Here is a 24,957-nt window from a genome sequence, read left to right as displayed (position 1 = left end):
ACTTTTCTCCAAACTTCAATGGGACACCTAATGTGTCCTGAAAAGTGCTTGGTGCCTGAAAAGTGCTCAATCAATGTTTGTTGAATGAATGAATGGGTGACAAATAAATTAATACATGAAATTTAGGAGACCACTGAAAAATAAATCTCTTGCTTCTCTATTGACTCACACTTGTGATTTCCCTGTAACCTTTACTCGAATGATACCTCCGTTAGTGATAAATGCAAATTTAGTGGTGAACACAATTTTCACTAAGAACTGACTGGAAGTAGCCAAACTCATCTTATAGCTGTCATCCAATACTTCCCCATGCACATATCAAAGGAGAGACTGGTGAGTTAGTCTCTTTTTTTATGGATATAGATAACAGCAGGAAAAGGAATAACACATTTTTAATTAGAAACATTCAGATTTACTCTTAATTTAATTCAGCTGCCCAGCAGCCAAGATCAGATTTGCATTGTGATGGATCTCTAAAATGATCCATTTTCATAAATGCAAACTTTCCTGAATATGGATCTGATGGATCCTGACATTTAAAAATATGTCCTATTGTCCTTTCCTTCACAGCAGACCAAGCATGGAGTGTGCACTCCTATATCATTGTCACTGTACTATCAGACCAGATGGCTACTTCATCACAGAATCAAGAATTAGGGATAATTTATGCCGTTCTTTGCTCTAGAATGTGAAAACAGAAAGCACTTGCCGCACACATACACATGAAAAGCAGTGCAATCCAGCAGCAACAATCTCTCGTCAAAGGGCATTTGGTGCTGTGGCTGCGCTGCCTTCAGGGACCGATTTTATGGCAGGAGCCATAAGCTCGCAGGCCACAGAGAATAGTGTCGAAGCACGTGAGTTGATGCTTCAACCTCCATAACCAAATTAAGCCTGTGCCTCTTTGTTAAAGAAAACAGGTTGCAATAAAACAGTTCTAAAATGGGAAAGATTATATCTGAACTCTCCATTGTTTCACACTCAAGGATTTCTCTCCTTCGTAGGAAAAAAAATACGATTGTTGGCTTAATATTCAGAGCGGTTGTTTTTGTGTTTGAACATTAAATGTTAAAAACAGAAGAGCTATTTATCCTCAGCCTGCTGAAGAGAACAGTGGAAATTTCTCTTTATTGGTCTATAAATAAACAAAGTCTGAACACACCCTTTATTGGGAGAAGCCACAGCAAGTCATTACACAAACCAACTGGCTCATCAGAATTCCTTTATTTGATATTATCATAAGCATGCAGATGGTGACACAGACAAAAGAATGTCTTTTCAAATGATCAAACATATTTAACCCTAGGACTAACATTCCCTGGGTGAAAGAAAAATGCATATAAAATCATAAGCATTTCTATTTAACAGGTGTTATTGTTGAGGAAATCAGGTGAATCAGTGAAGTATCATTTACTACAAACTCTGAAGTAACAAATGGAATGACTGTTGATTTCTTTGTTGTGTAATCACTCATATCAACAAAGGAATGATTCTCACTCTGTTTCATATGTAGAGCATTTGGGCTTCGTCTAACCAGTACCCAAAACAACTGTTAATTTAGTAAAGAACAAACAAATAAAGAAACAACAACAAAAACACAATTACTTCCCCAAATATCAGTTAAGATGCTTGTTTAAGTTCTACAGAACAAAGGTCTGATTGCATTAATTTTTGATCTATCAATTATTTGTGGTTATGAACATGAAAAAAGGCTATTGGAAATGTCTCAATCACATGGGTAATATAATCCGCCCTTTCTACCTGAATCTGTTTAATATGTTCATGTATATTAACTTTTTAAGATTAGAGATGCTGCAAAAACAGACAGCGACACTAGGGAGATTTAATTGTGTGGGCAAAATTAAAAGCCCATCAGTGTGAAAAGTGAGAACAGACAGAAAGCCTAACAAATCAGAAAGAATAACAGGCAGCTAGCAATAATCACCTTCTCTTTCCAAAGAAGGAACTGAATCTGCATGTTCCCTGTATGTGATTTGAGGTTTATACTCCTATTAATGATAATACCTCTTCCATCAATATCTTGGATTATTACCAGTGTCTGGAAGAACTTTTATTGGCTGCTGCAGTTCATTGAGAATTAATTGATATGACACACTTACTCTACATGAACTTGGATGAAAGTCTATCGAGTGAGTGATTTAATTCGTTTTATGTTAATTATAAATTATGCCAGGAAACACTATTATGGATGGACTTGTTTCCAGCTCTTGGACTGCACGTGTGAGCAGTTTGTACTCCTTACACATTCTGGATATCCTGATTTTGACAGACTAACCCCTTACAAAGGCATTAATTGAGGATTCTCACCAGTTTTTGCGACGTGGCTTGTTCATAAACTAATTAGCCCAGGAGGAGGCAGCAAAATGGCCCACTTATCTTTATTTGTAATTTAACCAACATTATGAGAGACAACCTCCAAAGTGGATATTTAACATTTCTCACACTTTGCATATTTTTAAATCATCTCATGTTTTCATAAAACTGAAAAAGTAAGCGTATGGGGAAACCTGCTCCCAAATCGAACAGAAAATGAAAGATTACCTTCAAAAGAAAATGTAAAGAGTTACTGGTTGCATGTTAAGACGGCGTCCTGAAGACCTCTTTCTTTTCATTTCCTGTTCTATATTGCTGATGAGTAGATTCTCCCGACTCTCCTTGCCGGTGAGCGTGCACTATTACTTTTATTAAAAGAAGTCCATCAGAATGGGGGTAGTTGTTATGCAGGAGCGGTAACTCACATAATGGGAGATGGCATTTCTTTCCACTCGTGCTGGTCCGCTGGTTCTAATAGCAACCTGGAGCTCAATTTCCTCCTCAAGAACATTGCATTTCATGTGGAATGTCAATTATTAAAATGCAGTGTCCCGTGTCTTACTTCTCACTAGATGAATTCATTTGCAAAACTTGCTAATCTATGCAAATGATTCTTAACCTATAACTGCCTGGAATCTATTTCACCTTTCCTAGCTTTTGGCAGCTCGGAACCTATATGAGGGAAGGAAATCCATTAATGCAGAATTTGTCAGTTCTGTCATCATTATATGGGTTATTGAGTTGTTAAAAAAAAAACCAACAACAGATAAAAATGTATTATTAAGTGGAAGCCGACAGCTGGAGCTAAAATATCTAGAGATGAAATTAAAGATAAACCAGGATGAGAGGATGTGATACCTGCATCTCCTGACACTTCTGAGTAATGTTAGAAGCTAATGACCTCTTTTCTGGGAGACACTAAGTGGTTAATAACCCAAGGAGGGACTATCAGCTACTGACTAAGACAGATATAGATAATAGTCAGATATGAAATTTCTTCTTGGCAGAGAAAACCAAACTGGCCTGAGTTTTAGTAAATACAAAGCACAGAAGGAAAAGTATATATACACTTTTAAATTTCTAGTCATGCTAATGTGAATGACAAGGCAGCAAAACAGGGGTGTTTGTCAAAGGGGACTGTTGTACATGCCTCTGTTTGTGTGCAAATTCGGGGTATTTAAGAGGGCTGCCCCCGGGTTTTGTGCCTGAACGTGTGTTCCCACAGTACTTCATACATCAAATTTTGAAGCTTTCCACTGAATGAGTTGGGTTTTGTATGTGCCCACATCAGTGGCACCATATTTTAACCTACAGTTGTGAAAAGACATGCTGCAATTTCTGCCCCAATTGGCACTCGCTTAATGTTACAGTCTTCTTTTATGAAGAGTTGAAAAATCGCTTTCTGCAAACCTCGTAGCTGCTTTTCCTCTTCCTTTTTTTCTTTCTTTCTGTTTTTTAGGTCAGGGGGAGGATTTAGATTCCTGGCCTGCCTTTTGAATCCACAGGAAAGAGACACATCGTTTTTATTCAGTCTTCTTCGTTCAGGCAAGTTTAAGAAGGCCAGTGAGCGGCTTGGATTAGATTAGCCAAGGAGACTTGACCAGGGAGCAGCTGGTCACAATGCCTGGGCAGGTGAGTGCACATGTATGTGAGAGAGAGAGAGGAATGCTGCTCGGGTGAGCTCTAGGCTGGACACCCAGCCTGGGCCATGGATACAGCATCTTTCCAGAAGCCCCTCCAGACTCCGGCATCACCGGACCCACCCACCAGTGTCCCCGGAAATGCCTCCTGTCTCACCGAGCGTGGAGTCTGACTTGTCTGCCTCTGTGCTACACCAACAACCCCTGGAATCCATTCTTCTGGCTGCCGTATTTTTCCTCGCTCAAGTGTCCCAATAATTACAAAATGGGGTAGGGGCATATGCTGTGGCTATTAGAAAGGATTCTCCCAACTCCACAGTGGATTTCAATTAAAGAGAACAAAAGAATCTGCCATTTGTAAAATCGGCAATTACCACTTCAAGGGGTCTGTCCGAACTCCAGAGGAATAACGAGAAAGGACATGTTTCATCACTCGCTTTGCTCCCATTCCTTACAGAACTGTGTCTCTTTAAATCTACTGAGGAAGCTATTCCTTCTGGCCCACAGGATGCCAAAATGACTTGATGATTTATTTATGCAGCGCTTGGCAGCCCATAGTCCAGATTGTGGCTGAAGCTGAATTTTATGAGCCTTCCCCTAGTGAGTATATTTTTAAATTATAGTAAAAATATATATTTTGAACACCTCAGCCATGTTTGGCCCAGACTCAGGCCCCGAGAAAGACAGTAAGAGGATGAAGAAATTAATATTGATACGAACCTAGCAGGTGAATTTTTATTCTGACAGTTTAGGAGTGTGTTAAGCTTTCATTGGGGACGGAAAAGGTGATATTCAGACCTAAATGCTTTAGAGATGTTGCATATGGCCTTTTCTATTTGTAGCAATTCATCTGTTCACTCAACAGCTACTTATTAGGCTCCTACAGTTCCAGGGATTATTCTAGGCCCAGAGGACAGTGGTGAAAAAGACAGACACCATCCCTTCTCTCTTGGAACAAACTTTCCAGAGGAGGGGGATGGATGGTAAACAGATAAACAAATACTCGGCGAACAGAATAATTTTGAATCATGATAAATCCCATGTAATGAAAAGCAGCTTTGGGTGAGGGACTAGTTAATATTTGGGCAATCAGGGTGGGCTCCTCGGAGATGTCCTGTGAGCCCTGCCCAAGGTACAGTGTAATCATGTTTGCCTGAAAGGATAGCTTCTGTAATGCTAAGCCAGAAAAGTATAGGATCTGCTCAATTTCCCGGGCAATTTTACTTCTGCAAAGATTAAAGTGAAAATAAAAATATGATATCAAGTTCAAATGAAAGGGTTTAGATCAGGAGATGGGAGTTGAAGACTAAGGTGGTTGGGCAGCGCTGTTCGAGAAGCAGCTTTGTAGTTCAGTATTGTGGGTTTAAACTTTACATCATCGGTGATTAATTGTTGTAAGGCGGCCTGCGTTTACAAGGTTTGAAATAAGGCCAAAGGTACAGGGTTTTTATCAATGGGTAATAAAAAGTGATGCAGCAAGGCTAAGAACTTAAAATCCTGGCCAGTTTATTGAGAATTATTAATAGTAATGCCTCATACTTTCATGCTACTTTATGCTTTTTTAAAAGAGTACATTCACACTATTTATGTGAATTGATTTCCACAACAACCCCATAAGGTATTACAGTCCTCATATTGATGAAGAAAGCAAGTCACAGAAATGTCATAAGGCTTGAAAATGATGAAACTGTTCTCTCCACCATGGTTAACCATTCACTGAAAGATGCAGATACTTCATGATTTTAAAGAAATATTCTATATGATTATACACTGGCCCTGTTGAAGAGTGAAAACTTCTGGTAGGCCATAACTGTGTTTCTAGTTTTAGCCATTTTTAAGTGGAGCTGTTAGCTGAACTTTATGCCTTCAAAGGGTAAAAACAGCCACTGAAATTAGCAAATAGGTAGGGAAAATGCTCAAGCTGGTCCTATCTACCCAAAGAGCCACTTAAAGTCTTGGTTTGTTTTGGAGTCAATTAGACAAGGACTTGAGTAACTAAACTGATTGACTATTTGTTCAAAGACACGGCCTGGCTCTTATTGCCAATACAGTGGAGGCGGTTTTTATTTCACTTAAATTAATATGAAAAGTAAAGGTCAAAGGGAGGCCTGAGATTATATCTAAATTTAAGCCAGAGGCTATCAGTGTCCTCCTTGTTACAGTTAAAAACCATAGGCAAGAACAACCATTAAAGCTGAGCTCACATGTGACAATTATAATCAAAACCTCTGCTCAAGAATTGCTGGCCAAGGAATGAAAAATTAATAATTCAAATTAAATTCACTTAAATCATAGTAATATGCCTTTTTTGGTAAACAGACACCTTTTATCAAAACATAACATTTTAAGAAATTCATTACTTATGAAGGATAAGATGCAATTGTTATCGTATAACACTAATTAATTGTCTAAAGCATTTAAATTAATTTATTGGGTACAAGAATATTGTCTTGAACATTAGAAACTTTTCTGCCCATTGAGTTTCCAATCATAATTCAACAGACAGTCACAACTCACCACTCTGAACCTGACATCAGTCTATCACCAGTAAACTTATTAGTGATTATCTTTTTCTAAAAAACAATGATTTCTTTATTGGATAGCTTCCCCACAATGTATTTCTTTTTAAATGAGATCGCTTTATGAGAGAAATATGTGTGTGTGAGTGTGCATTTCATTGAAGGTACTCAGGCATAACTTAGAGTGAAGAGTAAGGTAATTCTGTTGCCCAAAAATATTGAAGGGGAGAAGTTTCAGTCAAATTCCTTCTTACCAGGCATGTGCACAGCTACACGCCATACAGAGCAGACCATGAAGGAAAACTTGGGTATGGGTAGATCATACTCTCGAGAATGTGGGAGAATCCTCCTGCTTTATTCCGAATGAGACTCACTGTGCTCCTACAGTATAATGAGTGATTCTGGGCCCCACTTATGCATGATGGGGCCCAGAATCCTAAGCCATCTTGAACAGGCCCATGTTCAGCTACATTCCAGCAGCAACCTCAATTTGAGCTGCCATCCATTTGGTTTCATTGGGTGTCTGGATCTGCTGGGACTTTACAAAAACTGTTCCTCTTCCAGAGGCAAAACCCTTTGGTTCTTGTTCTACCCTTGGGAATGACACTGAATTATTCTCATCCCTCTTGCATGCCATGGCTGTCTTCTTTGGTTATTTTAGCAGATTTTAAGTGGAAGACCCAGTGGTGCCAGGAGTTCTAAGCAGATCACATCACAGTATCGAGGCAAAGTTTACCTTTGGAGTCAGAACTAGATTTGAATCTGATCCTCACCACTTTCTGAGTGAACTTGGGCAGGTATTATACTACTCTTTGAGCCTCAAATAATATTATTTGTAAAATAATGTAAGGTATTTGTAAAGTAATGTCCTACTTCATAGGACATTGTGAGAATTAAATGAGAAAACAGCACAGCAGATAACATCTAAGAAGGGCTCAAACCTGAGAGCTCCCTTATCTCTAGACTCCTGAGGACCTTCCCTTATAATCACCCCAGTCTTATACATCATTGCAACTCACAGATACACCAAGTGGGCTTTATACCTCAGTTTCCTCTGGCTGCATATTTCATCTGAAATTTCTAAGTATTTCACTGAGACAGTGGAGCCTTCCGCTAACGCAATCCTGGGATTTCTTGCTAAAGAGTCATTTTACAAATGGAGGATTATAGACCAGTATTCACTCCCCTTGAATGGGGTTTAGGTTGAACTCACCCACCTTATAATATAGTGTTTGACTTAATGGGAAATAGGATCACCATATATTACCCTCCAAGGTGATATTAGATTCCATTTGGCAGTCAGGACTTAGTTTGAATTTCTGGCACGCTAAAGCCACATTCAAAAAGTAAAATATTCTGGCTAACAGTTGCTGAGTTCTGTTGTTAATGTCATGGAGATAATTGCATTGATTTAATTAATTCATTATTTTCCTATCAAGGGCAGGGCAGTCTTGACACTTTCACAGGGACAGACATTTGGTTCCTTTTCATTAACGGGACTTCTTAGAGGCACAGAGGTGGGAATCTGAATAGACTCTGTGATTCCTATAGCCCAGTCTGTTTTCCTAACAGCTACCTAGACAGGATCATTGTTGTTACTTCAAGAGTTATACAATGGAATGGGGGAGGGGGCAGGCTATAGGTAATCCCTTCTCCCGAACTAGCTTGAAATAAAAATTAAATGGGCCTTGAGCGCTTGTGAATTGCAGTGTTTCATTGGGGCCATGGAACACTAAGTGAGTCTCAGAAACAGGGTGTTAATTCAGGCCTAATCATTTAATTCCACTCTAGTATGTGCCGTATTTATTGCCCTCCTGGATCTGTTTTCTATGGCCTGATAAAGAGACAGTGATTCTCTGAAGCTCAGTCAGGGACCATTTTATTTATATCGTTAGCTAGTCCAATAAAAGCACTGGCTTCAGATTCCTGCTGTTATTTTCTGTTTTGTAGCCCTGTCATTAACTATGAAAATGCTGATGGGGTTTTCCTCTCCTGGGCTGGAGTTGCTTTGCAGTTGAAAGGGGGCTTATAAGGAGAGGGAAACATCAGGGCTGGACTGACCGCAGAAAAGTCAAGTTTGGTGTAACCAGATGTAAATTGATTGGGTGTCAACTGAGGTTTTAGCAGCAAACGTGAACATTCCCTTAAGTGTATTGGTGTTGTGAAAACTTACTGACTTATCTTAGGGTGAATTTATGCCTTTTTAAGCTGTGATTCTGTTTGTAAACCAGACAGGTCTTTAAATTGTTTAATCAGACCTTGGTGCAACCCTCCAAAGTGAAAATAGTTCTAGATTCATGCAGAAGGAAGTGGAATGTGCCTCTAAAGTTGTTTATGTGTGCCAAGAAAAGGAGCAGTGAGGCAAAACAGCAACAACAACAAACCCATGCAGTCAGATCACATTACAGAGCTTCAAGTACATGTAGATACATAGTTAGTTGTACCAGTTGTTGTCCTAACTGTCTCTAAAATGTTATGGAGAGGTCTAGAAAAAGGAAATGATAGTGGGAAACGGATTTATAGAGGTCACTTAAATTAATGATATGGCAATCATCAGATAATACAGGTGTATTAACATAACATACTGTATAATCACTAATGTTTCCAATGGAGTTAATGTGAAGTTATCCACGTAATAACAGACATTATTTCACAGTAGATATGCAATTAGCTCATATCACTGGTGTGTAGTGCATGGATGAAGCAAATCATTAATGTTGTTTCAGCACTAAAAGGTTAGGACATTGTGCAGACCAAAGGGTCCCTTTATCAGACAGATCATTTTTTAAGTTTGTCTGAAAGTTCTTCTGGTCTGCAAGTAAATGTGAAAAGTGTTAATGCTCCATGACTTCTATACCAATGCAAGTATTTAGATATGTAATTATTAGCACTGCAGAAATTTGTATTTGGGGAATGTGATTGAATTTATACAAGGTAATTTGCCTGAAAGCATATACATCAAGAATCAAATGTTATCATATCCTCACTGAAAGATAAGAAATGGATATTCATTCATTTAGACAACAAAGATTTGTTGACCACTTTCAAAGGGAGATGGATGGCTTAAGATCTAGGTCATGCCTCAAGCATTGGGTAGAAACTGATCATCCTAGAAACTTTACCTGTTCCAATATGGCAGAAAGAGTTGGCAAATTTTTGAAAAGAATGAACAAATGTCTTATTCTCCTAAATACAGAGAGATACACCCCTGACTTGTGGGACATCATTATTAGAGTATTTACAGAGTCCTCTTTTGCTCTACCACAACATAATGTTCTTTAGCACTGGAAGGAGGGCACTGTGCTATGTATGGAGATATTGGGTAATAGCAGTGACAACACTTGGCAATTTAGAATTTATGAATCTCTTTCTTATACACAATCCTATTGATCTTCAAAACAACCTAGTGAAGAAGGTAAGCCAGGTATTTCCATTTTACAGGTGTGGTAAGTGAGTCTCAAAGAGCTCATGTGACAAGTTCACATATGGAGTCAGGCCTTCTCATCGCTAGTCCAGTACAATTCCACAAATAAAGATTGAAAGAAGCTAAATAAAAGAGTAACAAATAGTCCCATTCATGTCCCTGCCAGTTCTCACTTTGTATGATTCTGTGGTGAGTGTCAAATCTTGGCTTCTAGAGAGGGAAGAAGCTTGAATGATCAAAAAATATTTCACTGAAGATGTGGGAAGTGTGTGTTGGCTGCGGTCTGGAGAGAAGACATCTGAGGCTGACGGAAAGGAGGGGAGGGGAGAGGGCTGTGGGTGCAGGATGCTGAAGGTCTGAGAGTAACCTGTGTGCCAGGTAAAGCACAAAGGAGAAATGAAAGGGAAGCATTGGCCCCAGAGCATGGAGGCCTCAAACATAGACTCAAGAACCACTGAGAATTTTGTGAGTGAGTTTTTATGAGAATTATTCTAGTGGTGTGCAAGAAAAAGTAGCTATTGCTAGCCAAGACACAAACTCAGGATAACACAGCAATTGTCCAAGCATGAGGGAGAGCCAAGTGCTGCTCAAGAGAGTATATAACCACAAGGGTTTAAGCATTCTCTGTTGCATTTTTAAATGTTTTAAAGCATTCAAATAAATCAGGCACAGCTGCTCCCTCTTCCTGAGAAATAATTCCAAATTAATCTCGGTTCTCAGTGGACATTTAAAGCAAAATTAGGCAATTCTCTAAAACCCAGGACAATGCCCTATACTTACTAGGTGCTCAATAAATTTTTTTATAATGTTGAAGAAAACAGTATCCCATTCAAGCAAGCAAATTCATGTTCTTCTAGGTATCTTTTTCAGATTTTTGTTAAAAATATGATTCATAAGGCTGTGTTAACTCTTCTATGTATTTTGCATGAATATATGTTGATTAAATGAGTGATAAATTTGGAGGAGAGTAGAGAATTTTTTTTTCCTTTATGAGCTGAGAGATGGAACACAAAGGTATAAATTGAATTGAGTCTAGAATCTTTATTATAGATGATTCCATAAAACTTTGGTAACTGCTAAGAGTCACATTTTCAATTAATTGAAAGACATGTTTTTAAGATTTGTAACTCATCTATTCCTAGAGAGCCTTGAGCTAAATGATGAACTAAGACCAATTAGCTTTTAAAGACTCTCAGATCTTCAGTATAAATTAGCGCCCTGGCTGGGTAAACTTGAGAAGCAGGTTCCTTAACATCTCTGGGCCTCTGTTTTCTCATCTGGTAAATGGGAATGATAATAATAGTGCCTACCCTTGCAGATAAATCGTACAATTGTCCGTCACTATTCTGATTCATTCTCTAATCCCTTCTGCCATACCCAGTACCCTCATAATATCTTCTGAGTAGTACTTCATTCTCCCCTCATCCATACTAAAAATTACCACTCTTGAGTTCCAACGCATCAACTCACAGCCCTAATTTTGGCTAAGTTGAGTCTACTGCATGCCGAAGTGTTCATGAATGTTAATGTATCTATTTATCAACCTTCTCAGATGCTTTGTTTGCATTTTAAGGGGGTTTGAAAGCATTATGCTAAGCATTCTAAGTTCCTCAACTGGCTCGTGAAGAAAATTCTGGTGGAGGAGAGGAAATGAGAGCTTAAATCATGCCTACCCATAAAGCAGACTTGGGAGGGCCTAACCTCCCAGTGCCTCTGCAGCCCCATAATCAACAGACAATGTTATGGCTGCTCCAGCCACAGGCCTCTTTTCCATACCCTGGAGGAGCACTTTTCTGGTTAATAAACTATGCCAGCCTTCTTTTCACGTGGAGGATGCCTGCCTTGGGGTTGGCATCTACATCTCCTACAGGCTTTATAGCCAAGGGCTGCATCCTGGCCTCTTGTGTTCCAGCTATAGTAAGGACCCACAGCGTCCTGCCCCTGCGTTTACAAACACAGGCATTTAATCCACAGCCGTGCTTCCTCTTGCTGGAGAGAGACCTGCACGACAAACCTGCGCCATGGGCTCTTTCCACTCAAACCAACTGTGGCACTAGCTTCCCTCCGCCCTTGGCGCCTACCTACAGCTGTGCTTACTGAAGTGAGACTGTAATTTGCTACAGCATGCCAGAGTATTAATAGACAATTATTTATTGCAAATCTGAACCATTTATACTGTTTACTGGCTGACACAATGTAAAATTTTGATCCAAATGTTAATGTGTCCATGACATTGCGTAATTCTATTCCATGCCATGTTTTTTCTCTTCTAAATGAATCGAATTTGCAGTACAAGGAAATGGCATTTTTAATGGATGAATGATTTACAGCCTCAAACTTATACGGCTATTATTTGTGTAACTAAGGGAGAATGGACTAATTGCAATAACACAGCAAATTAGACAAATTTAGGATTGTACTGGGAATATATTCATAGGGAGAAAATGAAAATAACTTGTCAGGTTCTTAAAGGGTAACTGAATAAATCTCACTTTGGCTTTACAGGGCAATTGTATTTTGGGGGAAAATCAGGTACTTTTGAGGCCAAACAGACTTATAAATATTCAATTGAGTAGAACATAGATAAAAATTACCTCTTCATAAAGAACCATATGTGGAGGAGAGAGTACTTCCAATTCTCCAAATGTTTACTGAAATTGCCTGCACAAATGTTTTCGGCAGTTGGGTGAAAACAAAGAGCTTTATAGTTATGTGGTTTTCATGGAAAAGACACCAATTTTAGCATATTTACCTTCTATTTGTTGAGCATGCAACACATTGCCAAGGAAGAATGATTTCCTAATGGAGATCTTCATGATTTTTCAAAATAAAAAATGTGCATCAGCAAAAATTATATTTCTTTCTTTCTGAGGTATTCCTCTTAGGTTGTTTCTATCGATTCCTGTTATTCTGTTACCTCAGCCCACAGAGAGATTGTTAGGATAAAAAGAGCCTCAACACAGCTCTAATTAAATCTCTGAGAACTATACCTGGTGTCTAAGCACAAGGACTTTCAAAGTGAAGATTTCCTCAGTATTTTAGTCCATGGGTCACCCACAAATTAGTGATGAGAGAAAACTGATTGGTTGGAGGTGGGCTTTAAGAATAAAATATTTGCATGTCTTTCCAAATTATGTACAAAATGGCCTTCTCCTCCCCAAATGGCAAGCACCTCCTTCTCACTGGCTTTAGGGGTCGCTTCCTTGGTGTTCTTTCCTGCTTCCTGCCACCAGTTTTACCTTCCAGTCTCTTTTCCACAATTTAGCTAATCTTTCTAAAATGTCTTGTCTTAACTTTCCCTGGCTGAAAATTCTTCCCAGAATGTTTAGGATGAAATCTGACATGTAAGCGTAGTGTATGTAGCCCTGGCCTCGTACAGGGCACCCCTCCACCTGCGCTCTCACTGCTCCTCTCTTCTTTTCCTTGTTTCTCCCCACAGCAGCTTCCAACCCTACACAGGAACACTCAGCTCCAGATGAACTGTGATCATTGGAACAGGCCACAGCTTATATCTCATCTGGTGGCCTTACTACCTCCTTCTTCCCCTGCTGAAGATGCCTCCCCTTTCTCTTTGCTTGGCTCGTATTGAGGCTTTAGGAACAGTTCAGATGACATCTTCTTGGGAAGCCCTTGTTGGCCCTCTAGAGACAGTCCGCTGCCCCTTTCTGTGAAAGTTTCTTGACTTTCCTTGCTTACCCTATCATTGCACCTTCATGCCCAGTGGAAAGCCCTGAAGCTCCTGGAAGGCACAACCTATCTCTTTACTGGACTTGGACACAGAGTAAACGCTTCATAAACAAATGAAATATCTATTGACTATCTACTTTGTCCTAGGCACTGAACAATGCCCTCTGAAGACACAAAAATGTTGTAGGGGTAATATAAGAAACACAGAAATAACAACACTGAGTCTGATAAGGGCCACAAGGAAGGTGAGACTTGCTAAAGGGTTTCAGAAGATTGAGATTCCCTTTTTTAAAAAAATCATTATCTTTTCTTTGTTCTCTCCCTCTCCATTACTCACTTTGAAGTCAAGCAGACCTGGAATTAAATCCTCATTTGACCACTTATTAACTGTATGACCTTGGACAATGCACTTTACTAAAGCCTCGATTTATTCATCTTTAGAATAAGGATAATAATATTTACTTTACAGGGTGCTGTGAAGATTAAGTGAGATTGTGCAAAGGGCCAAGTGCACAGAAAAGGCTCAGCAAATAGTCCTGGGAATATTATCTCAAGACAATGTGCTCCTTGTTCTCTCAGATCTGTTCCACTGTATGCCAAGGTATTATAATTCAGTGCCTCATCTTTCACCTATTGAGAAGTCATCTAAAAAAGGATTCTGAGCTACCTATAGCAAATAGCTTGTTCTCAAATTAGGACATAGTATACTCAGTTCCTTTCAATATTGACTGTAAACTAATATTTGGAAATGTTGCTTTGCTACTAATAAGCTATAATGTGGGTCTTTTTGGAATGTCAAGGACAGAAACTAAGCTTCTGCAGGTAGTCAATGACTTTTTATTAGATTTGAATTGGAGAATGTAAACATCTGATTTATTTATTCAGGTCATTGATAGACCCTCTCACTATATCCATCTTTCCTTCTGCAGACCTCCATCTAGGATGGAGAAATGTCAGGACAAATGGAAAGCAGTACCTAGCTGTAGCAATTTAGAGAAGTGGTGGTTGAAATTAGATCGGACTTTAGTCTTAATTTTAAGGCCCATGTCAGGTTGAATGATCATACACCATTGCTATAACTTACACGATAAACAAAGCCAAGCCTACTGTCCATTAGTTTGATAGCAGACATAGGTACATAGAGTGGTTGAGAATTTGGGTTGCAGTATTAGACCGACATAGCTATACGATTTTGTTCAAATTACTTACCCTTTTTAAACTCAGGATTTTTTAACCACTACATGGGGATCATAAAACTTACTTTGTAAGATTGTTTTGAGAGTCAGTTGAGGTCATGTATATTATCATGACACAATTAACACAGTAAGAATTCAATATATTTTGAATATTTTATTGTTATTTTAAGGGTTAGTAGTGGGATGGAATCTGTGGTATTTTTAAATACATTAAGTTAAGGATGACTGTTTGAGAAAGAGGATTTTTACATTATTTTCCTCAACTGATGCCTAGCCCATTATCACTGGATAATGTAGGCCTGCCTTCCTCCAGATTGGGGCCTTGGTCCCTCGCCACCCGATCCCCAGCCCCCTGCCTCATACTGTCAAATAACAGAACAAGTGTTAAACAACTCATTCAAGGAACAGGATTGATACACTAACTAAATAGATGTATTATTTTTTGTATTATTTCTAAAATAATCAGTGACTGCCTTCAGTAGGTATGGCATTTCTTAGTTTTGCATCCTTTGCAATCAAGAAAATTGGAAGGTGGACATATTGTAAAAAATAAAAGGAAAGAAACACTGCTTTAGAGTCAATCATAAGGAGGCCAGAAGAGCTGTTTGGCTCAGGAGTTGGCATTTAGAAAGAGCCTCAAACGAGCTTCTGAGCACTTTTTTTCCAATGCAGTTTATCCCTATAATCCCAAAGATAGGCTGACAGAGTTGAAAGAAGACACAAATCAGATGGCTTTCAACTTGGGTCTTCAAACTTGATCCCAAGGCTCATAGCTTACTATGAAGAAATGTTATTTGCATGCCATTTAAAATATCTCTGGAAAAGCACAATTATGTTGTATTAACTATTCTGAGTTAAAGGCATTAAATTTGTTAATTTTAGTAATCTGAAATATACCACAGACTTGAATACTCTATTTAGAGATGTCTTCCATTTTTAATACTCAGCGCCTCTAAAAATAGGTGTCCCATTGTCTAGACTTCTAAGAGGTCATACCTTCTCACTCATCTGGTTAATGTTGGATTTTGAACAACAGGGGAAAGTTACCCCCTTTTCATACTAAATGCACTTATTTTACTTTAATACCCCATTCAAGAAGAGCAGCTACAAATGGGAATATATTGGTTGAGAGTCAGTTTTTTATTGTGTCCAATGGAAGAATTCTTTGTGAGTCGGGTAGGGCTGTGTCACTATGTACATCAAGAGGAATTCAGATTTTATATTATTTGTTCTAAACCAGAACATTTTACTTATTATTCATAATACATGTTGAAAGCAGACACCAAAATGGCTCATTTGGAGCCTTTTTGTGCTCGCCCGCTAATGCACATTAATGCCAGTACACATTCTCTATTACAGATTCATAAAATGCATTTGCATAATATTGAAATTATAATCCCAAATGTGTAGTAAAATCCTTTATGAAAAATTGTTACTGCTCAGCTACTATACAGTGGCTAATTTTTAATCTTCACCCTCTCAGCTGCAAGTAAAGATGGAGTTTTCTTTAAGTAAAAATCTCAGGAGTTGGAGCCTGGAATCTTCAGTTTCCCCTCTTTTAAGCAGGTTATTTTAAGCTGGAAGAAAAGAATATTAAATGTTAAACAGTCGCCTTCATAGTGATTCTAACTTTCTCTGGACTGATGTCTTGACTTTTTAGGTCAGGCCAAGAATTATCTCTGATTTAACTGCCTTGAGTTAGCAATGGGATGAGGGGCTCCTGCCCCAGGGGAGGGCCAGCGAAGAAGCCCGCTGAGGAACTGAAGAGACTGAGGTTGCAAATATTTTAGCAGAAGATACCAAGGGCTTGTGTCGGTTGAGTGTCATCTGTACTGTGCGGAGACTCTGAGTAAATTATGTCAATGAAACCTCACAATAATTCTGTGAAGTAGATATACTATTCCCTCTGACAAAACTGGGGCACGAAGAGGTTAAAACATTTGCTAAGGTCTCTCATCCTTGAGATGTAGACCCGTATTTGTTGGCGCCAATATTCCAAACACTGCAGCCAGCAATTGTGTTAAATATGGATGCCTGATTCTTTAAACAATTCCACAACGGTGTTTTAAAATAATTTGCAGAGTTCTAGATGAGCCTTTGTAGAATTAACATTCCGAGTCATGTTTCCACCAGGTCTTACTGACATAGATCCATGGATGGGTTTCCCTGAACGCTCACCCTGTGGCCAGTGGGGCTCAGGCAGAGGGGCCATGACATGCCCTCACTGAAAATGGTCAGCTCTGGACCATTGGCCCCTCTTGCCTTTCTTCATGGTTCTAGCCAGAGATTTACTCTCTGGGCAACCCCTGCAAAGCCTCAGGCAGAGACACATTGTTCTACTCAGTTCACACCTAGACCAGTTGCTAATTGTAAAGTAAGAAAGTGTTCCCCAGTGCTCTCTCACCAGCCCCTCCCTCCCGCCTCCTCTTCTCTTTCTTCTGAAATTTAGAGCTGCAGGATGGAGAAGAGAAAGACAGTCGTACAGGCCTGCCCCCCATCCAGAGGGCCATCTCACCCTGGCAGTTTTTCAGGGGGAAAACCAGAAATATGCCAGAATAAACCCTCTGCTCTCTTTTGGGATTGGGGTCTGGGAAAGGGTTTTCTTATTTCCCCCTCATCATTTATTTTATTTTACTTTATTTAATTTTAATTGGTATTACATACATATAATGCCAAATTCAAACAATAGTGCAGAAGTTAATTTTTTATACTGTGCAAAGTGTCTCTCTCCCACTTCTTTTTAAAAAACAAAAATAGTACTATATTATACATGGTATTCTACACGTCCCTAAGTTTCACATGTCAGAATCTTGGAGATCCTTTTTTACAAGGACATATAGAACTGCCTCTTTTAAAAACACAGATTGGCAATAACTTACTTAATAAGTCTTCTTTTGATAGATACTGAGGTTCTTTCCAATTATTTGCAATAATTACAAACATTGCTGCACTAACCACTAATGCATGTAACACGTGAATAGATCTATAAGATAAAGTACTGGAAAATGAAAATGCAGGGTCAGGGATATGTGCACTTTTAATTTTGGTAGATTTTGCCAAATACCCACTGTTGAGATTGTACCAATGTACACTCCCCTCCTCCATCCCCCACCAGCAAAGTCCGAGAGTGCTTTAGCTTAACCTTTTTAATCAAAAGATTCTGGTCACCAGAGACTTCAGCTTAAGATGAGGCTGCAGTCAGAGGCAGGTGGGACCCACCTGGCTTGGTGGGTACTGCTGGACTGCTAGCCTGTTCTCAGGTGTGTGAAGGAACAAGAGGACCAGGCAACTCTTGATGAGCTCATTTTTTTCGAACTCCTCTGAAACAAACCCAAATATATGGGTCTCCTGTCTGCTGCTAAAACTCTCCAGGAGGTAAATTCCATAGCCTTCTTGGGTAAATTATTTGGGCTTTTCACAACTCTTCTTAAAGTCAGAACATTTTCCCCTATGTCTAATATAAATCTTTCCTGCATATATCCACTTGTGAAAAACGTGTGTTAACATTTCCCCAAAGCAATGCAAGATCAACTAGCTAGACAACATGATGCTATAATTTCATGGCCAAAATTTGTTTCCTCCTTTTTTTTAAAAAATAGCACACGTCCCCTAAATCATTTTAGAAACTTTTAGTGCATATATGATAGATAGCTTGAGCCCTTTCACTTTACCGTGTATTTATCTATGGATTTTACCAAAGACTGTGTGTGTTTGCGTATGTGTGTGTGTACTTGAAAATTCTGCAGTGCTCTCCTGTTTTTTCCCATATGTTATGATCATAGAATTACGTTAGTTTCTCGTTAGATGCTGATTAACATATAGCTTTCTTAACAACACTTCCAATATCACTTCTGCTGACTGAGACAATGTCACTGTAATTGAATTATTTGTAGGTCATTCCTGAGTGTATCTTTCTTCTGCTGTCTAGATACAATAGCTATTTTAGGATAGGAACATTTGGCATCCAAAAAACCCCAGCATTGTGCAAATTAAAACATCTGCTTATGCTTTGACACCCTCATTCTTCAAAGGTTAGTTGGATTTGCGGTTGCTTTGTTCAACAAGACTTGTTCTTAGAGTCCAAGGGTGCACATTTAATTATTGAGAAGATGTTTGACAGAGCTGTGGGGGGAAAAATTACCCTTCATATTCAGACCAACTTTAACATATTTATAGAACAAGATTGCCTGAGAGCTAAAGAAGGGGAAAAAACTCCAGGAAAATAAATATGAATCTCTTTGGTCACTGGTCTTCTCCTACTGATTTACAAGACAGCAACCAACAACTCTGCTCTATTACCTAGAACTCATCAGTTTGCTCCCAAGCTGGCATTTCTGATTTCTGCTGAGGTTAAAGACAGTAAAGTACACTCTGCTTCCAACAGTAAATAACAGAGGGTGTTATTCTTTTCATTCAAACAGGTTTTAGATCACAGCAGACAGCTACAACCAGGTACATTTAGCTACATTTATCATTGCCATGAATGCAAAACATGTAAAGAATCTGTTCCAGATGGGTGTATGTCCCGCCTTTTTCCACCTTAAATGTTCTTCCATCCCCAACTCTGGTTGGGCTCTTATCACCCATTGTAGTAACGAAGGGTCGAGGTGCCTGTCCTTTAACGTTAGCATTTCCTGATTGGTCTGTTTAGTAACACAGGTCACTGCACTAGATAGCCGATTGTACACTGGAAGTCTTTCTATATCTCAGGCCAAAGACTGGTCATCTCCCCGGGCAACGCAGGGATAACACATGTCAAGAGGCAGCAACAACTGTTAAACCAACTCATCACTCACCTAGTCTCATCCCAACCCCCCATGGCTCCTTCTTGTTGCAGCCTTTCATTGCCATTCCAGAAACTGGCAGATAAAGCTGTTGGATGGACAGGGAAGTGCAAAGAGAAGGGGAAATGCAGAGCACATGCAGTAAGAAGGATCTGGAGAGGCAGGGACCGGCAGGTGAACAATGATTCATTTTGAACCGTGCAGCTGGGCGTGTGTTATTTGCCTATCAGGGACCCTTCGTTAAAGTGGCTTGCCCAGCTGTGTGGGCGCATCAGTGGGGGGTGCTGGGCTGAGGCGGGAGATGAATTCTCAGAGAGAGTGAGCAGAGTTACTTCCTAACTAATTTGTGCACAAGTTGAGGTAAGGCACTCTCATCAGGGACCTGCTGCAGAAAAGCTCCATGGTTCCGAGATTTATTTTCCTCCTGCCAAGTACATTATTTCCAAACTCACCTTTTCAAGATCTTGCAAATTCCCTTGAAAAATGCTTTAACAATTTAACGAAAACAACAGTGAAACAAAAGCCGCATTGATGAGGGACAGAGTAAGGTTGGGTTTGAAATGAGTGACAAACCTCGTAATGAGGTGTGCAGCTTTGTATATTAAGCAATTTCTCTGCGGTACTTTTCCAGATGTGATGGAACACATTTATTTTTGTGCTCGTCTGAACCGAAATAATACAAATGAGATACTAAAATGATATCATTACTTGCAGAACTAGGCAAAGAATTTAGAATCCCAATTCTCTGTACGTTAACAGCTGTGCATGAAGCAATTCAGAACTGCTTCGAGTCTGCAGGTTGCCTGGGAACCTGTCTAGCTCATATGGACCAGTGATGATGTACGTGTGATCCTGCATGTTGATACTGCAAGGCTACTTTATTTCAAGCAAAAATAAATAGCTGGTAGTAAGAAGTCTGTCTCCACCGAAAGCCTGCAGTACTCTGAATATAGCCACTGCAGTAGAGCTATAAAATGGGATGAGTTTAAAACTACCAGATGGTACCCTGTACAGTGCCTGAAATAAAATGGAGAATTAGGGTGCCCTAAGGTGTGCACAGGAAAGGCAATTACATGAAATAAATGGGCCTCAGGCCTACAGGATGCTCAAGTATGCTACACAGGAGACATATAGTACATCTGGTGAACAGATTTTATCACACACTGGAAGGCCATAAAGTATGCCGTTGAATATCTGATCCCAGTCTCACAATGACATTTTACCTGTGTTGGTATTCAGTGCTGTTTATTTTAAAAGGTGCTGTAATCTCAATGATGTGTTTTAAAAGCCTCCTTAACATTGTTTTCTACTATGTCTCATTTTTTTTGGACAGATTGATGCAACACAAGGAGAGTCTGTGGACAAATAACCACACTGGTTGCACGAGACCATGTTTTTATTTCATTTATCTCATTGCTGATGTGATTTTAGTAATAGGATTATACTTGTCAGCACTCCCTGTTAGAGAAAATGCCAACATACTTTAATGCTAGTTCCCATATTTCCATTTCACTGTCTGTAATCTCACTGGAGTTTCTCCACCCCCATTCCCCCTTTCTCTTAATGTTCAAAGAAAAAGAAATTTTAGGTTTCGGGGCTGTGAGGAAAATTCATTGGCACAAAGTCCCTTTTTGTTTCTTCCTCCACAAACAGAATTCTGCTTTCTGTTTGAAAATGATGGGCTCCTTTTCTATTGTTAAAAAAAAAAAAGGCTGAGGAATACATAACATTCATTATTGTTTTAAGAGTTGCTGTAATAAAATCCTCTCAGTAGTTAAAGATAGTTTTAGTGTCCCTCCTAGGATTCATCCTAGCTTTGATAATTGGGTAATTGCATCCCCTCCCCCACCAATAAATATTTTCACCTAATTAAGTTTAAAACTATAATAAATTTTAAAGAATTATAGTCTAAAAATTCATACCCTAGAACCAATATTAAGTATGAATATTTATCTTACGCCATCGAGCAGTGCAGCCTGCTTCTGAGCATTTAGACTTTCTGTGCAGAGCTGTAGCTCTTGGGAGCAGCCCCCAGTAGTGTGGCTTCTCTGTGCGCTGAAACAAGGAAGGAAGGGAATTTTTCACCACCTGTATGGTTTTCAGACAAGCTATCCTTTGCCTCCATGTTCCTTTCCTTCTTTTTTCCAGGCAGCATCATTTATTTATTCCTTCATTCCTCCATCCAGTAACTTCTAATTGAACAACTGGGCCCATGCATGGAATTGAGGTTGGGGATGGAATGGGGGTTGATTTCCAAAATTCAGGATCATAATACCTGAAAAAAATCAGAATCTAGTCACCTTTGCTCTTCAAAAATCTTTCTGGCTGATGGGGGTAGGTGGTGGCGACTGGGTTTTACCACGTGGAAATGGCCCAATTTCTGAAGTTCAACAACTGAGCTGGAGCTAAAATCAACCTGGAATTTGTTTCATTACCTCACCTGCCCTGAGGCTGGGGTTAGCTAAAAGAAGGGATCAGACCAGAAGGAGCCAAGGTTCCAGGGAGGTCCCTAGACGGAAGTAGCCCGAGCAGGTGTAGAGAAAGGTCGTTTCCATGGCAGCTGTCGGGAAGCGCTCCACCAGGGAGGCTGTCTGGTACTTAGTGGATTGGATGCAAGATGCCAGCCTCTCTGTCCTGCTCGGCTCTATGTGCAGTCACAGTTGCACCTGGCTTTCATGAGCAAGGCATTAAAACATGATGGATAAGAACAGAGTGGATAGGTCTAACTCCTGCCTCCATTGTCTAATTTTCTAGCTTGCTACAACAACCTCTGTTGTAAATTTGGGCAAATTATTTCACCTCTTGAAGCCTTGGTCCTACACTCTATAAAATGGGCATGAAAATAGTAGTAATTTCCTCGTAAGGCTATAATGTGGAGTAAATGAGAACATTGTAACAAATACATTGCCTGGCTCATAGTAAGAACTTAGCCATTTTTAGCAAGTATTACAAATCATGGTGATGTAGACAAACGATGATGTAGACAAGGTACATGAACTAAGAGAGTAGAGAGATGGAGAGGGAAATGAGGTTCTCTTTGGGAAATTATTGAAAAGCATCAGGGAGCATCTAATAGGAAAAGAGACTTGGAGGATGGCATAGTGTCAGGGGAGTACATCCAGATAGTGAGGAATACATTTAGACTGATACAGAGTTCTCTGTCTTTAAGGAGCCTCCTCCAAGGGACAGGAAGCCCTTGGGACAAACAGGGACACCTGTGTGGTAGGTGTGGAAGAGTAAATCAAGAGCCACTTTAGAAGCTGGGTTGGTGACAGTAAGTGGTAGAGTTGCATGGCAACTGGACCAGTAGTTGTTGGGTGGAGTGAGAGCTGGGTCATCGTTACCATGGCCCATGTGGGCATAATGACAAGGGCAGTGGGAAATGGGTCCTGAGGGAAAATGCTGGCTATGAGGAAGGAAGCCAGTCAGGACCCCTCCAGGTTCTGATCACAGGGATGTTGCCAGTACCATTTTGCAGGACCCTTGAGACCAGAGGTCTCTATGGGCAGGTGAGGGATAGTGTACATGGAAAGGTTTTGTGCTTGTTAGAAATCTGTAACATTGAGGAATGGGGGAACTTATTCAGATGGGCCTGAATGAATATAAATAGCACCAGATGCTGAAAATATTTTGTTTAAGGCAAAAGAGTAAAATACATTCTAATACATGGGGGAAAAAAAATAAGAAATGTAGTAAAAATGAGACTTGAATTGACCTAGAGTCATTCCAGAATGTTCTGAAGACAAAAAAGAATAAAAAAATAGCTGATATGTCAGAATGCACCAGCAGTTATATAGAATGAGACAGAACTGAAACAAAACCATGCATCAAAATATTTATATATAATGATGCCGTTAACTAAATATAGCAGAGATTTGTGAGTCTTAGAGATAAATCAGCCAAGACCTTGCTAGAGCTAGCTTTTCAGAGCTGAATAAGAGGGTGTAAGAAATGGGATTTTTCTAGGCTGTAGAGAGAAGAGATATAGGAAGAGGGGAGCTGAGGATATGCCATACATGCATACTGTATTATTTTAATACCATTTTGTGAGAAACCTATATTCTCATCACCTCTTCTCACTTTGCTGCTCAGAATTCAGAGTTGTCTCTTTGACTCCACTAACTCTCCTCTCCCAAAAGTCAAAGCCAAATCTAGTGTATCTATGCTCATTCATTCAATGATATTTTCTAAGCACTGGTTATGTGCAGGGCCCTGTGCTAAGTACTGGGTGATGAGATCCCTGCCATCAAAGAGTTTACAGTGGTGGGAAAGGGAGATGTATGCCAATAAATAAATACAGTACAAGGCAGGAGATCAATATTATGGTTTCTAGAAAGACAGTGCTTTGAGGATATGACATATGAGGCAGGAACTATGAATTTTCACTGGGTGGATGGAAAGGGGCATTCTGGGAACTTAGGACTTTAACAGTGAATGCAGGGATGTGAAATGATGTTCCAAAGAGAGAGACGGGAATGAGCAAAGGGGTTTTCAGGAAATGACAGGAAGTCTGGTGGTGGCCAGGACAGGATAGTGGAAGCAGCACCTCCCAATTGTGGAGGGCCAGGTTTTCCATCTGATATGACGGATATTTCTCTCAGCAATGTGGAGAAAACAGGAGACAAATTGTCCTGGGAGGGATGGCGATGGCCAGAATTAAAGCTATGGCAAAAAGAGCAGAAAGTAGGGGCTGGGTTTGAGCAGCACTATGGAGACAGATTAAACAAGACCCAATGACCTGTGAGATATGGGGTGTAAGGAAGAGATTGGAACTCAAGGTTCTTTTTTTTTTTTTTTAATTATTTATTTATTTTTTAAAATTACATTCAAAAAATATGAGGTCCCAATCAACCCCACCGCCCCCACCCCTCACTCCCCCCACAGCAACACTCTCTCCCATCATCGTGACACATCCATTGCACCCGGTAAGTACATCTCTGAACATCACTGCACCCCGTAGTCAATGGTCCACATTAATATATTGTCCTCGGATAGAGGACGTATCAGATATTAAACTGATAAGAACAGATACTACACTTGATCTTAGCCAAAAGGCCGAGAAGCGATCAAGTTTCTTTTTAACAGTTCTCTCCCACATGGCATTGCTTATCACACCTGGCTTCTCGAAGTTTCCTTCTGTTTCTTTTAATGAGGTAGCACTACCCTGCTTCTCCTACTGGTCATGAGCAAAAACTTAATAGATGACCTTTGGTAAGAAATTTGACTCTTCATTCCAATACTCATCTCTCTGAAAGAATAAGTGATTTATGTGACTCATGTCAAGTTTGAGTTCAGTGGTAGAGCCAAGAATAAAAGACTTATCTACCAAGCTGAGTCCCATCCCCCAGGGAAAAGCAAAAAGGAAGCAGCTTG

The 24,957-nt window shown here is 39.7% G+C and overlaps 1 pseudogene; it reads right to left on the bottom strand.

Moving 5' to 3' along the window:
* Window positions 1-24,545: 24,545 nt before the first annotated feature.
* On the bottom strand, window positions 24,546-24,651 carry LOC131279342 (U2 spliceosomal RNA; annotated as a pseudogene).
* Window positions 24,652-24,957: the final 306 nt, after the last annotated feature.

Source organism: Dasypus novemcinctus, chromosome 7 (genome assembly GCF_030445035.2).
Source record: "Dasypus novemcinctus isolate mDasNov1 chromosome 7, mDasNov1.1.hap2, whole genome shotgun sequence".
Classification (NCBI taxonomy): domain Eukaryota; kingdom Metazoa; phylum Chordata; class Mammalia; order Cingulata; family Dasypodidae; genus Dasypus; species Dasypus novemcinctus.
This window is presented reverse-complemented; position numbering and strand designations above follow the sequence as displayed.